Here is a 13,016-nt window from a genome sequence, read left to right as displayed (position 1 = left end):
ATAGTTACATGCTCCCATTTCTATTCAGGACTCAGAAGGTCTTGTAACAAATCACCGGATCTCTAATGTTCTGCCTTAATCTGTTGACAAGTAAGGTATCGGGAGACGTAGTCAACTATATCCCTCTTCATTCTTAGCCACCAGCACTGATGCTTCAAGTTCTGGAATATTTTAGTACTTTTTGGATGGATGGATAGCTTAGAAGCATGGGCGGTCTTGAGAACATCCGACCTTACAGCAACGGGTACCTAAATTTGGTTCTGAAATTTGAATAGTCTATCATCTGAAATCTTAAAATCAGGAGATTTGACAGAGGTGAACTTACTTAAATTTTTAGTGAGTTTTAGGTCCATGGATTGAGCTTTCCAAATTTTCATAAAGAGATCCAGCAGGGCTCGGATCTAGGTAAGATAGGTGTCTTTGCCATAATAGCTAAGGTGGAGAGACTGCATAGCGTCCATCAATTTTTAATTGGAGGCCATAGTTTGAGCCAACACAGTAGACTCCTTTCAACTAAGTGCATTAGTGACAACATTTTCTCTCCTAGGGTGATAGATGATCCTACAGTCATCGTCCTTCAGAAGATCCATCCAGTGTCTCTGTCTCATATTTAACTCCTTCTGTAAAAAGATGTACTTTAAACTCTCATGATCAATATAAATTTTAAAGGTCTGACTATACAGGTAATGACCCTATATCTTCAGGACAAAGATAATGCCTGCTAGCTCTAAGTCGTGGATAGGATAGTTTTGCTCATTCGATTTTAATTTTTGGGACCCATAAGCTACTACTCTACCATGTTGCATCAAGACACACCCCAAGCCAACATGAGATAAATCGCAGTAGACCTGAAATCTTTTCGTTTTGTCGAAGAGGATCAACATGGGAGTAGAGGTGAGATGATGCTTCAATTCCACAAAGCTTTCACTGCTCTCATAATTCCAAATGAATGGTACCCCCTTTTGAGTAAGTTAGGTAAGTAGAGTGACAATCTTAGCGAATCCATCAATGAACCGTCGATAATAACCTGCCAAGCCAAAGAAACAACGTACCTCGGTCACATTAGTCGGTGGATTCCAGTTGACTATATTTTGACTAGGTCTACGAAAACTCTTTCACTCGAAATTACATGTCCGAGAAAAGAAATTTGATCTAATTAGAAAGAGCATTTACTCAGTTTAGCATACAGTTGGTTCCAACGAAGAGTCTCCAACACTTTAGTCAAGTGTAGTGCATGTTCTTCGAGACTCTTAGAATACACTAGGATATCATCAATAAAAACGATAACATATTGATCTAGTGCGTGCTGAAAAACTCTATTTATTAGGTCCATGAAGGCTATAGGGGTATTGGTTAATCTGAACGACATTACCTTAAACTCGTAAAAACTATACCTACATTGAAAGGCAGTCTTCAAAATATCTTCTTCTTTGACTCTTAACTGGTGGTATCCCATCCTGATATAGATCTTAGGGAAGACCGTGGCTCCTTACAGTCGATCAAAAAGGTCATTGATCCGAGGTAAGGGGTACTTATTTTTAACTGTCACTCGGTTGAGTTTCAGATAGTCCAGATAGAGTCTGAGGGAACCATCTTTTTTCTTCACGAACAACACCAGAGCGCCCCAAGGAGAATGATTAAAGTTAATAAACTTTTAAGTAATAAGGTCAGAAAGCTAATGTTCTAACTCTATTAGTTCAGCACGACTCATACAATAGGCAGGCTTCGAGATTTGCTAGATTTCGGGCTGTAATGCAATTAAGAACTCTACTTATTGCGAGAGAGGTAGATTAAGAAGTTCGATGGGAAAGACATCTAGAAAGTTGCAAATAATTGGTATAGCACATACAGTAGGATCAACACCCATATTTATGTTCATTCAATGGTTAGTAAAAATAATAACGAAAATTTTATTCCTTTTTTAGAGACCGTAAAGTTGCAATTTTACTTTCACAATCGATTATAACTTTATACTTTTTCAACCAGTCCATTCCTAATATTACATCAAATCTTACAAAATCTAACAATATCAAATTTACAAATACCTCTATTCCTGAAGCTTTTATCCTACAGTTTTTATATAACAATGAGCCTTTACTGTTAATGTTTGTACCAAAGGTTCTGGTCTAAAATCAAGATTACAAGCAAATGTATGAAAAATAAAAGAGTGAGTAACACATGTATTGATTAGAGCCTTAGAAGAAGTGTCATGAATAGAAAACATATCCTGGATAAAAACAGGAGTAGGAAGAGCACCAGGTTCATCCAAGTGGTACATGCGACCTTATACTATAGGTCGGACGTCCTTTGGTCACTGGGGGCAGTCTTTTATAAGGTACTGGTTGCTTCCGCACTGATAACAGGCATTACTGATACGTTGACAGGATAGATCACTATGCGAGCAACCACAATGCTGACAGGGTTGGCTAGGTCGGGCAGGTTAAATTTTAGGTGGAGGCAAAGTAGAGGGAAGGACAACTCTAGTTCGTTTATTAGGGTGGCTACTTAGGAGGTCAGGTAATCTCCTCCTAAGTTAATGGGGTTATTGTTGGGTATGAACTTGGGCAATGCATTGGTGCTTGGCTGAGATGAGATCTTTGGCCAATTAGGCATGTTCGAGTCCTCCGCATACGACATGAGTCTCAGTATCGTGAGCTGGTCATAGATGTCGGCACAAAGGCGCTTGAGAAATTTTCTACTTTTTTGGCTCTTGGGGGTGATCATTAAAGGGGCAAACCTAGACAATTAAACAAAACGGGTTGCATAGTGGCAACCGTTAGACTTCCTTGGTGGAGGTCCTAAAATTCTTCCTCATTTTCCTAAACATAGGTAGAGAAGAAGTTATCAAAGAATGCATCCATAAAAACTTCCCAAGTGGTAGAGATAGGCAAGACTTCCTCTTTAAGTCACCACTAGTGTTTTGCTTTGTCGTTTAGCATGAAAGCTATAAGGAGTACTTTTATTTCTTGGTCAGGTCTAGGACTGAGAAGAGCTTTCTAAGCTTCAGCTGCTAAGGGAATAGGGCCACCTTCAAAGTGTGAAGGGTTAAGGTTCCTAAAGTTTGTTATGTTATGGGAAATGGATTTCTTGTTGTTTTGAAATTCAAGGATAGGAGGTGGATAAGGATTGGCTTGATTTTGTCCTACAACTGCAGTTAATCCTTGGATAGCTCGGAAAAATTCAGCAAATTTAGCCCTGGTCGGGTCATCTAGGGCTTCAGGTCGCTCAGTACACTCTATGGATGGTCTTCCTCGCGTTATTCCTACAAAAGAAAGGAAGACACGAGTTGATGATCTAGTTTTGAAAAGATGACTTATTTTTCCTAGGTATAAGGCCTCAATGTAAGGGATTTGATCTGTATTATTCTACTCTGATACCATCTGTGACATCCCATATGCTAATTAAAGCAAATGGGTGTCAAATACAGATTCAGAATAACGAGTACATGATAAAATTATATGCAACGGAACAATTAATGCAAATTCATTACAAATATATATATATAAGTTTCAATTACATACATATAACTAATGCCTGAAGTGGCTACAAAATACAAAAAAAACAAAACACAAAAGAATGTCACTTTTTTCACTATGCTATTGGACTCATCAGAGTGCAAAAAGAATCATGCACTCAAATTTTATAGATCCACAGGATCCTCATAGACTTCTAAGGATAGGTTAGCCTATGCTTTCTCATTTTCTTCCTCATATGGGGGGATAGGAAAAGTGAGTTCCATATGCTTAGTAAGAAAAATAGTATTAAACTAACATTGTAAGATTTTAAAGGTGAATTATTTTAACTTAAAAGATTACCATTTGGCCACCTCGTAAACTGATCTTAGATCATGAAAATAATTTATTTATTAAGAAAACAGTACATGAATATGAACAAATCAAGTATACATCATACCAGATAATAGAGAAAGTTAAATAAATCATGAAATCTTAGATCTTTGTGTCATATTTCACAAAGTCGTTACAACTTCCATCTCTAAAGGCAGATACAGATTTCTAGCTACCCAAATGGAATGACCAGATCATATACAGATAGAGCAATTTGTTTAGGCTCATTTTCGGCTTGCCAAACCATGGTACGATCTACGAAGACAGTGATACCAATCATAGTGGCCCTATCAAATATCTACAGTCACGATAGTATTTAGCCAAGAGTGACCCCAAAGAGATATTCGTGTTTCCACTCTCATCAGAGGGTACGCAGTCATCTACTAGGAGTGGTCCTCTTACATCTTTCTAGACCAGATAGGGGAGCGGGAAATAGATAACCCGAAGGGATAGGGGAACAAATACCCCTCAGAGATAAAAATTCTAACACGACACTTGATGTAATATGCATGTCAATACAGATATATATTTCTGACAATTCGAGCTTCATTCCACTTTTCTCTTTTCCTTTTCTTTTTATTCTTTATTTTTACCATGCAATAATTCTGACTTCATATTATATTTTATTATATGCAAATCATCAAGTGTCTAAAATTCACATAGCATACTTGAAAATAAGAAAAATTCGACTTATCTTAACTATAAACATAAAGGTATACAAGCAGGTAAAATCACAATCGTCATGCTCAATAATTTTATTTTATCTAAAAATATCCTTTAAACTATCGAAAGAAATATTAAATTTTTTATCGAAACATTGATGTTTTGTTCTTCATTGTTCCTCTTTTCTTTTCCTCCTTCTCTCACTAGATTACTCTCTCTCTCCTTTTCTCTCTCAAAGTCTAAAAAAATAGAAGAATGAAAATATAGGGATGAATGGGATAGGAAGACCCATTTATAGAGTTTTAAAACCGTCGGATTCGTGCCAAGTGACAAAATTCAGTGAAAAGAGAGGAGAAAAAGATGCTTAACATGAAAAATAGGAGAGGAGGGGCTCCTCCCTCAGCAGCGGTAGCACGTTGCCCGAGGCGATGACGGTGCACTGCCTGAGGCGAAAGTGCCTCGGCCGGTGTGCTGCAAGTTATTCTGCAAGCGCATAGGCCTCTTGTCGAGTGCGCAGTGGGCGGCGCTTGTTCACTCGCAACAAGACACAGGCAGGCCTTGCCCCGCATCATGCGAGGGGATGAGACTTGTGTGCGTGCGTGCAGAAGGGACATGAATACTGTGCACACATCCCATGTGTGCATGCATGCGGATGGAACGTGCGCACTGTGCGTGACATCTGCGTGGGCAACTCTACTTCCCCGCGTGATTTCTTCCCGTTTTGCCATTCTTTTGATTTTTTCCAATTTTTTAAAATTAAATTAAATAAAGTTAAATATAAATTAAATAATAAAAATTTAAATAAAATTTAAATAAATTAAATAGAAGAAAAATAATTAAAAATTAATTAGATTTACAAATTACGATAAATAATATATTGTGTAATTTAAATGAGTTTAATGAGGCTAAAAACTCAAATAATTAGAATTTTCTAAATTAATTAAGCACAACGATGGGTGGGGTGTTACACATGTCGTACGCTCTCCAAGTTTCTGGTCTTGACGTGATAGTCATTGTCACCCCTTGTTGTGGTGTCCAGCTTACTAGCAAGTGCTGGCAACATTTCCAACCAGCTGTTGCAGTTCTAGACCCTCTTCCCTATGCTGTCTACCACAAAAATGGGATGAAGATTGACGGAACAATCTGGTGGTAAAGATTAATAGAACAACTCTCTCTAAAAGGCTATACTTCGAGTCCTACTCCTTTAGATTTGAAGTAAGAAGAAAAATGATCCACTTAGAAAGGAAAATAGAGGGAAAAGAAGAGCAAAAATTAGCGGGCCAGTGAGGAAGATAGCAGTCAATTAAAGGTCGTGTGCTACAGTTTCTACAACGCATTTCCCTGTCAATAGATAAGATTGTTCTCAGTCTTTTGCCCATTTCCATCTGCACTTTAGTAAATTCCTTTCCTCTTTAGAGCTTATCTCAACATAAGGCAAAAATAGCTTCACTCAAAGCTCGTTCTGCAACAATGGAACTTTCACTCTATTCAAGTAAACTGACTGTTCCTATTTCGTTTATGGCTTTTCTTTTCAGTTTTTTCATTTCTAGGATGTAGATAGATTAGTTAATGTCTTAAAAAAGCTTAGAAACCAAATCCCTACAGTGGAATTAGTATAAAATTCCATGGATTCATTCAAAACCATTGCTAACTTTATAACTGCTACACAAGCGAGTTACAATTCATTTTGCTTATGTAGGAGGTGTTTCTCTCGAGTGTTTGAGCTTATAATTGAGTCTTCAATGAGTAAGATTGATAGTAATTTATCCAATGCAAATAATGAAGGTTTTAGAAGCATTTATATGGTAAATTATTTGCAGAAAATCACTTGTGGTTGTCATTTTTAATGATAGTAGAAGTGTGTGTGTGTGTACATCCATGTTTTGAGTGATTAATCTATGATCTATAACATTTGGGAATGTTTATTGATGATTGTATATGATGTATGATGCATTGCAGAATTGAAAAATGGGAAAAATGGAGAAAACATTAAAAGAGGCCGTTGGCCTCTGTTCGTTGTGTCCAAGCACTAAAATGCAAGTAAAAATAGAAAGACATGGCCTGGCCATGTATGGGGTGTGTGCAAGACACTGTCCAAATGCCCAAAATCACAAGGATAGGTCCTCTAGCGTGATACGTATGCAAAACATGCTATGCACGAACATGAAGTCCTACCGAGCGCCCTGCTGCATCGAGAAAGCTTGTGTGATGACAGTGTGCATATGCGCGGTGCCCTCACATGCATGCAAGGAAGCGCGCCTGGGCACCTTATTGTGCCGAGGCACATGCCCCTCTACCATGCTGCAACCCATAGTAGGCCTGCGAGTCGTGCAAATCTACCAGGCATACGCATGCCGAGAGGTCTTCGCATGTTCTGGCACACTATATCGCGAGTTTAGGCACAAGGGGAAATCCTCCATTCACGAGCTTATTTCAGTTGCTTAAGAAATTAAGAAAATGGAAGAAATGAGAACTTAATGTAAAAAGGAGAAAACCATAAAAAGAAAATGATGAACTAAAATTGTTGGTGAAATTGATATAAAGGAAAATTTAAGAAAAATGAAAATTTGAAACTAACTGGAAAATTGGAAAATAGTTAATAAGAAGGAAAATTAAGGAAAATGGAAAGAAAAATTAATAAGACATGGAAAATAAGTAAATTAATGAATTTTAAATCAATAAAAAAAGGTTAATTGGACATGTGAAAGGGAAAAATAATATGAAAATAAATTAAAAGGAATGAAAATGGAAAATGAATAAAAGCAAAATTTTGGTAGTTTAAGGATGATTAAAATATGCACTTGATTTAGATGGAAATAAAATTAAAATAAATTATACATGGATTTATTTAACTATGAGAAACAGGAAGAGAAAAAGAATGAGAGAGAAGGATAATAAGTCTAGATTTAAGTCTAGGCTTAGGATAAAATGAAATTAAAAAAGAATAAAAAATTGAAGAGTAAATAAAACTTAATAACATAGTTGTCCAATTAAGTCCGTTTAATTGGTTTCCTCAAAGCGGTGATGTATGTGATGTTTGGAACCATTATCTTATGAATGGGCCATGTGTGTTCCACTTTGGTTGGAAATAGGGTGTTTAGTGTTCTTATGGAAAACTTGACCTATGACAACCTGAGTGACCTTGTGTGTTGGCACCCTAAGTGAAATAGTGAATATAAATATTATTCTGTCTCTATGATGTAATTATGATTAATTATGATTGATGTTACCCATTCAGAGTGATAGTGGTATCCCTTATGTCTTATTTTGGAATAGATATAAGCAGTTTCACGTGAAGGTAGGTAAATAGTGAAGCGTAATTAAGATAACAATAATTGGTAATAAAACTACAAAGAAGAGTCTAAGTCTGAGTCCAGTTGTGTGTTTCGATGATTGAATACGATATTGAGTGCAATGGTAATGAAACTATGATATAATGTGATATGCATGCCCAGGAACTATGGTGTGTATGCTGTGGCAATATGATAAAGCAAAAGGAAATTGATGGGTTCACAACATGGTATTCAATTTTATGGGCTTTCAATAGGATGAATATATTTTTCATTGATTGCATTAATGTATGTTTTTAAACGTTATTTGTGTTGCTTCATTACTACTTTTATTTGTGTTGCTTCATTACTACTTTTATTACCGAGTTATTAGAACTCAACCCCAATCTAATCCCCCCAATTGACTTGAGAGATCTACCAGCTGAGCCAAGCTTACATCCTTTCTTTGAGAATTAAGAAGTGAAGAAAAGATTTTAGATCTTCTTGAGGCTAGTGATGTCTAAAGAATAAGTTATCTGTAATTTTATAAATAGAAAATGATTGCCATGTCACCTCAGTACACTCCTGTTTGTATATTTATGTAAGGGACGTATAATTTTTCATTTTATATTTGATGCATATTCTGAATGCTTAATAGGATGTCATTGCCTAGTGGGCATCGGGATGTCACAATTACTCCAACTTGGAGTACCTTCTATGGCCTGAGACATAATGAAGTATCTGCAAGAAAAGGGTAGTGAAAGTAAATAAATTCTTTCCCTCAACTTTACTCATGTTTACCTCACAGTCTCTTACATTACAGCTTCTTCTACCAAGTTAAGCATTTGAAATTAGACCCACCTAAATCAAGATCTGCATGTTAGTCTCAATGACACGGTAAAGAATCTTAATGAGATCTTATTTACAAAATCTTAGAACAAACACACAAAAGAAGGAATTGTGTGCTTTTAATTTACGCTAAATAACTAGAAATAATTAGTCACTTAGTTATATTGGAATAAAAGCATAATAAAGGATAGACACATTGAACACAAAAAGATAGTACAGTCTTAAAGTGTAAGGAATTTTATCAATCCCGATGGATATAACTAGAAAGTTCTTCCAAGTTATGCTAGTCTAATGATGAATATGCTCTACGACTGGTCAAGTTTTCTCATGCAATATTTATGTGAACTTCTTAGATGCAAAACTAAAAATTAAATGTGAAATAAACACTTTTCACTCATAAAAGTGAGTTAAATCCTCCTTTATTTTATGTAAAAGAATGAAAACAAAAGTTGATGTGATCTTCATTTGACGAATCAAAGGTTTTTGTCACATTAGTAGGCAGTTACTCTTCTTTTATTTGGTTTGAATGCAATACCAAAATGCCAATTGCCTTATGACGTGCAATTGGGGATATTTTTGGGTTTTTCATTTTTTTGACTAATGAAATATTTTTGCGTGATGTCCGACGTCTTTACAGTTGCTTGTACGTCCTTTTTCTTATATGGTTGTTGACTTGCGGGTAATTATCGTGCAAGAATCTTGATTATTGTAGGTGACGCAATAGGGTATGGGGGGGTCATTTTGACTCTTAAAACCTCAACTAAACATGTAATTAGAAATTTAACTACCTAAATAAACCCCTCCCTACTTGAATCTACACTCACTTATATGGCATACAAAAAACAAATAATAGAAAAATTAAACAAGGGAAAGAAAGACGTCATGACTTACCCTATAAGTGAATCCAACTCATTGGTTCAAAAAGATTTCGGAAAACTCCTTAACTTTTAAAGAACTTGAAGAGACTAAGAAAATTAGCCAAAGCTAATTATTGAAGAAACCATAAAGCTTAATTTTCCTAATCTTAAAAGGTTGTGTTTAAAAACTAAGAACTTAAACATTTATATAGGCTTTTATTTTCTATTTTTAGTAGGAATAGGATTTAGAATTCCTATCCAAACTCTTAAACTTAATCTAATTAGAAAAAAATACAAAAATATTAAAATAATAGAATCTTATCTAAGATAATTAAAATAATTAAACTAAACATTAAAATAATATTTTTCCTCATCGAAATCTTCAAATATCCTTGATCTCCCTTGGATTTCAAAGTTGGGTAGAATTTATGTGAAGCCCCAAAGCCAATTAGGCAACGGCGTCCTACTAAGCAATAAAACAAGCATGCCAAAATGCATGCAGAATAGCATCCCTTACATAAATATACAAACTGGAGTATACTGAGGCATTACAATTATTCGTTCTATTTTACAAAATCCTAGATAACTTACAAAACATACAAACTTCTAGCCTTACAACTAGAAGACCTACCAAGTCATCCCTTCCTTCTATTTCTTCTAATTTTCTTAAGTTACATAATTCCATTTATTTTCTCAATTTTACTTTAATTTAACTATTTTTTCCTTAATTATTTGTTCCCAAAATTTCATTAAACTTTCCTCTTTAATTTATCTCGTCTTTTGTTTCCTTAATTTTACACATCTTACTTTTTCCATTTTAAATTCCCAATTATTTTTTAGTTAATTTTAATTCGTCCATTTCCTTCACTTTAAAATATAAAATAAGCCAGCTCGCATATGGGAGACTTTCTCCTTAAACCCGCACTGTGGCACACAATGCCCAAACTCGCGAAAACCCCTTGGCATATACCTGTCGAGCCAGCATGGTAAACATGCCTACTGTGCATAATAATAGCCTGTCTAGTAGGGCATGTGCCTCGGCACGATTACGTGCCCAAGAGCATGTCCCTGTGCGCACGAGTGCACAGTACATACGACACACAGTGCCAGTATGCAGATCCTCTCGGCAAAGCAAGGTGCTCGTGGTAGCGTGCTGCACTTGTTCAACATGGCAGGGGACCCATCTCAGACACTTTTGGCTATCCAAGCAGCATCCCCCATGCACCCCTCATACGACGTAGCCATGTTGCCGTCATTTCCAAGCATGTTGGTGCCTATACATCTAAAGACCAAGGTAGAGGCGTCTTGCTTCGGATTTTGCCATTTTTCTTCCAATTGCATTATGTCATTCATCAAAATCATCAAACACATATCAACTATCAACATGCATCAATTAAACCACATTCAAATGCAGATTAATTCAAGAAATTGCATGAAACACACCCACACTCTGCTGTCAACATTAAAACCAAAAATGCATGGTGATTTTGCAAGATTTTACCCGTTAAATGCACCTAGAAATCCTATGATTTGTGTCAATCAAATTACTATCAGTCTTACCTGCCTGACGACTGAAATTAAGCCCGAATGTACGAAGAAAAGATGAATCCTTGGCGAGGGAAGGAGTCTACAACTGTCTAAACAGATATACAGAGTTTGAGTTATTTTTGAAGAAGTTTACGAAATTCTAGGAAAAGAATCTCCGCATGAAAAAAATCGAAACTTTTCCTAAGGTTTCACCTTAACTATTTTAAATCAAATGGCCAGATTGGAATCAGTAAAGGAAGTTAAAAATAGAAGGGAAAGTTTTGATTTACCTAAACAAGGCACTGTTGTTGCTGGCAGAAAGCAGCTTCAATCGAAGCAAAAATGGCTTTCTAATGAGCTAAAAAGGAAATAATGATAACTAATCGGGAGTTTGGGAGAACCAAGAAACATTTATGAGTTAGAAACTTACTCGAAGAAGAAGAAAGTTCGTAGAATCGCGACACTTTATTTTCTCTTCTCGTAGTCAAAACCGAATGTGCAGCTTTTTCTGAGTTCTCTCAAGCTCTTGTCTCTCTCTTGGTGCTCTATTATTTTCTCTCTTGAAGGAGTTTCTCTCTTAAATGAAAGGAATGAGAAAGAAGATGGAGACAAGATAGATTTTATACTACCCTTCTTTGTAAAATCTGAGCCCTCGGATCACATGCATGTGATCAAAGCCGTTGCTGATGGTCGATGGCCGACCAGTTTGGACAAGGAAGCCGTTTGCTTGCCACATGGCAAAAAGAAGAAGGGAACTCGCCTACAGCATGGGAGCTCAAGTTTAGTGGCGTCCCATCAAGGGACCAGTGCAAGGAATTGACTTGTATGCCTAATGTCTGTGGGTGAGAACGCTTTGTCCATGGGCTCACAAGCTGTGTTCCGCTATCCGCATGCTGATGGGTGTGTGTGTGCAAAATTTTCCATGCGAGGTCACATGCCAGCCAGGCGTGATGCCGAAGGCATAGCCTGCATATGCACGTCCACAAGGCAGTTATTTCTCACAGGCTTGTGAGTGGGTGTCGCGTGCTAGGGTTGCCCTGGGTAGGGGATTTGCTATCAAACTCTCGCAGGTTAAAAAGATGAAATTTCTTGGTTTTTTCAAAATATTTATAACTTAAACAAATTAAAATTGTATGTATTATAATCAAATTGCAATAATTAGGAAGGAAGAAAATATTTTTCTAATTCTCCATTACAAGGGTTTCAAGAGTGTAATAGGTGGGATATTACATTTTTCCTCCCCTTACAAAAATTTTTGCCCAAATTTTGAACCCCATCTAAAAAATCTAGAATACAAATCCCTCACATCACTCTCAACTTCCCATATAGCCTCTTAAGGAGAATGATTTTGCGAGAGTACTTTAACCATAGGGATCTTTCTAAAACGAAGTACTCTCACTTGATGGTCAAGAATTCTAACGAGATATTTGTCATAAGACAAGTCAGGTTGCAATGCTAGTGGCTCATAGGAGATAACATGGGATGAATCATGGTGATATTTCTAGAGCATAGAAACATGAAAGACGTCATGGATGTCGTTCATCATCTTAGCTTGATCTTCTCTTTAATTAATCAATTGATTAACTTGAAGTGACAATGTTAAAGTGGGAAGGTGGAAGAGATGTTCGACTAGAAGAGAAACTCTTGACCAATTTCTCCATGCGCTCTTAACTTGAAGACTTGATGTTTATCCTAGATTCTTTCTTTCACTTTATATAGAACTATTTTAGATTGAATTTCATCTGAAAAGAAATCAATAAACAATAAAAAACATATCAAAATAAGTGTCCTTAACAGGTTGGCCTCTTCTGTGAAGACGAGAGTCTTCCTCTTGTGAGATTGTTTTCCTGCAATTCTTCTTCATGCTCTATGACTCTTCTTCCTTATCCTTTTCTTCTTGTTCCTGCGAATTCAAGTCCAAAAAGGACTTCTTGATCTAATTTTGAGAAAAGGAATGATGAAAGAGGGACATGAAATGATCGTAATACTCCCAGAACCTCACTCCA

General features: G+C 36.3%; 1 long non-coding RNA gene across 9 annotated transcripts in view; it reads right to left on the bottom strand.

Annotated features, from left to right (window-relative positions):
- Positions 1-11,993, bottom strand: part of LOC110818666 (uncharacterized) — a 28,880-nt gene extending 16,887 nt beyond the window's left edge. The window contains exons 1-4 of one of the 9 annotated variants that reach the window (XR_015819098.1): positions 11,441-11,874; positions 11,301-11,368; positions 11,044-11,120; positions 6,463-6,948 (exon numbers count right to left, since the gene is read on the bottom strand). This is a non-coding gene — a long non-coding RNA (uncharacterized LOC110818666). Of the gene's footprint in view, positions 1-6,462; positions 6,949-9,864; positions 11,121-11,300; positions 11,369-11,440 lie in introns of those variants that run through there. The other 8 variants (XR_015819097.1, XR_015819099.1, XR_015819096.1 and 5 more) reach the window with 8 other exon arrangements.
- Between the last annotated feature and the right edge of the window lie 1,023 nt (positions 11,994-13,016).

The sequence above is a fragment of the Carica papaya genome, chromosome 5, assembly GCF_054855325.1.
Source record: "Carica papaya isolate Zhongbai chromosome 5, ASM5485532v1, whole genome shotgun sequence".
In the NCBI taxonomy this organism is placed as follows: domain Eukaryota; kingdom Viridiplantae; phylum Streptophyta; class Magnoliopsida; order Brassicales; family Caricaceae; genus Carica; species Carica papaya.
This window is presented reverse-complemented; position numbering and strand designations above follow the sequence as displayed.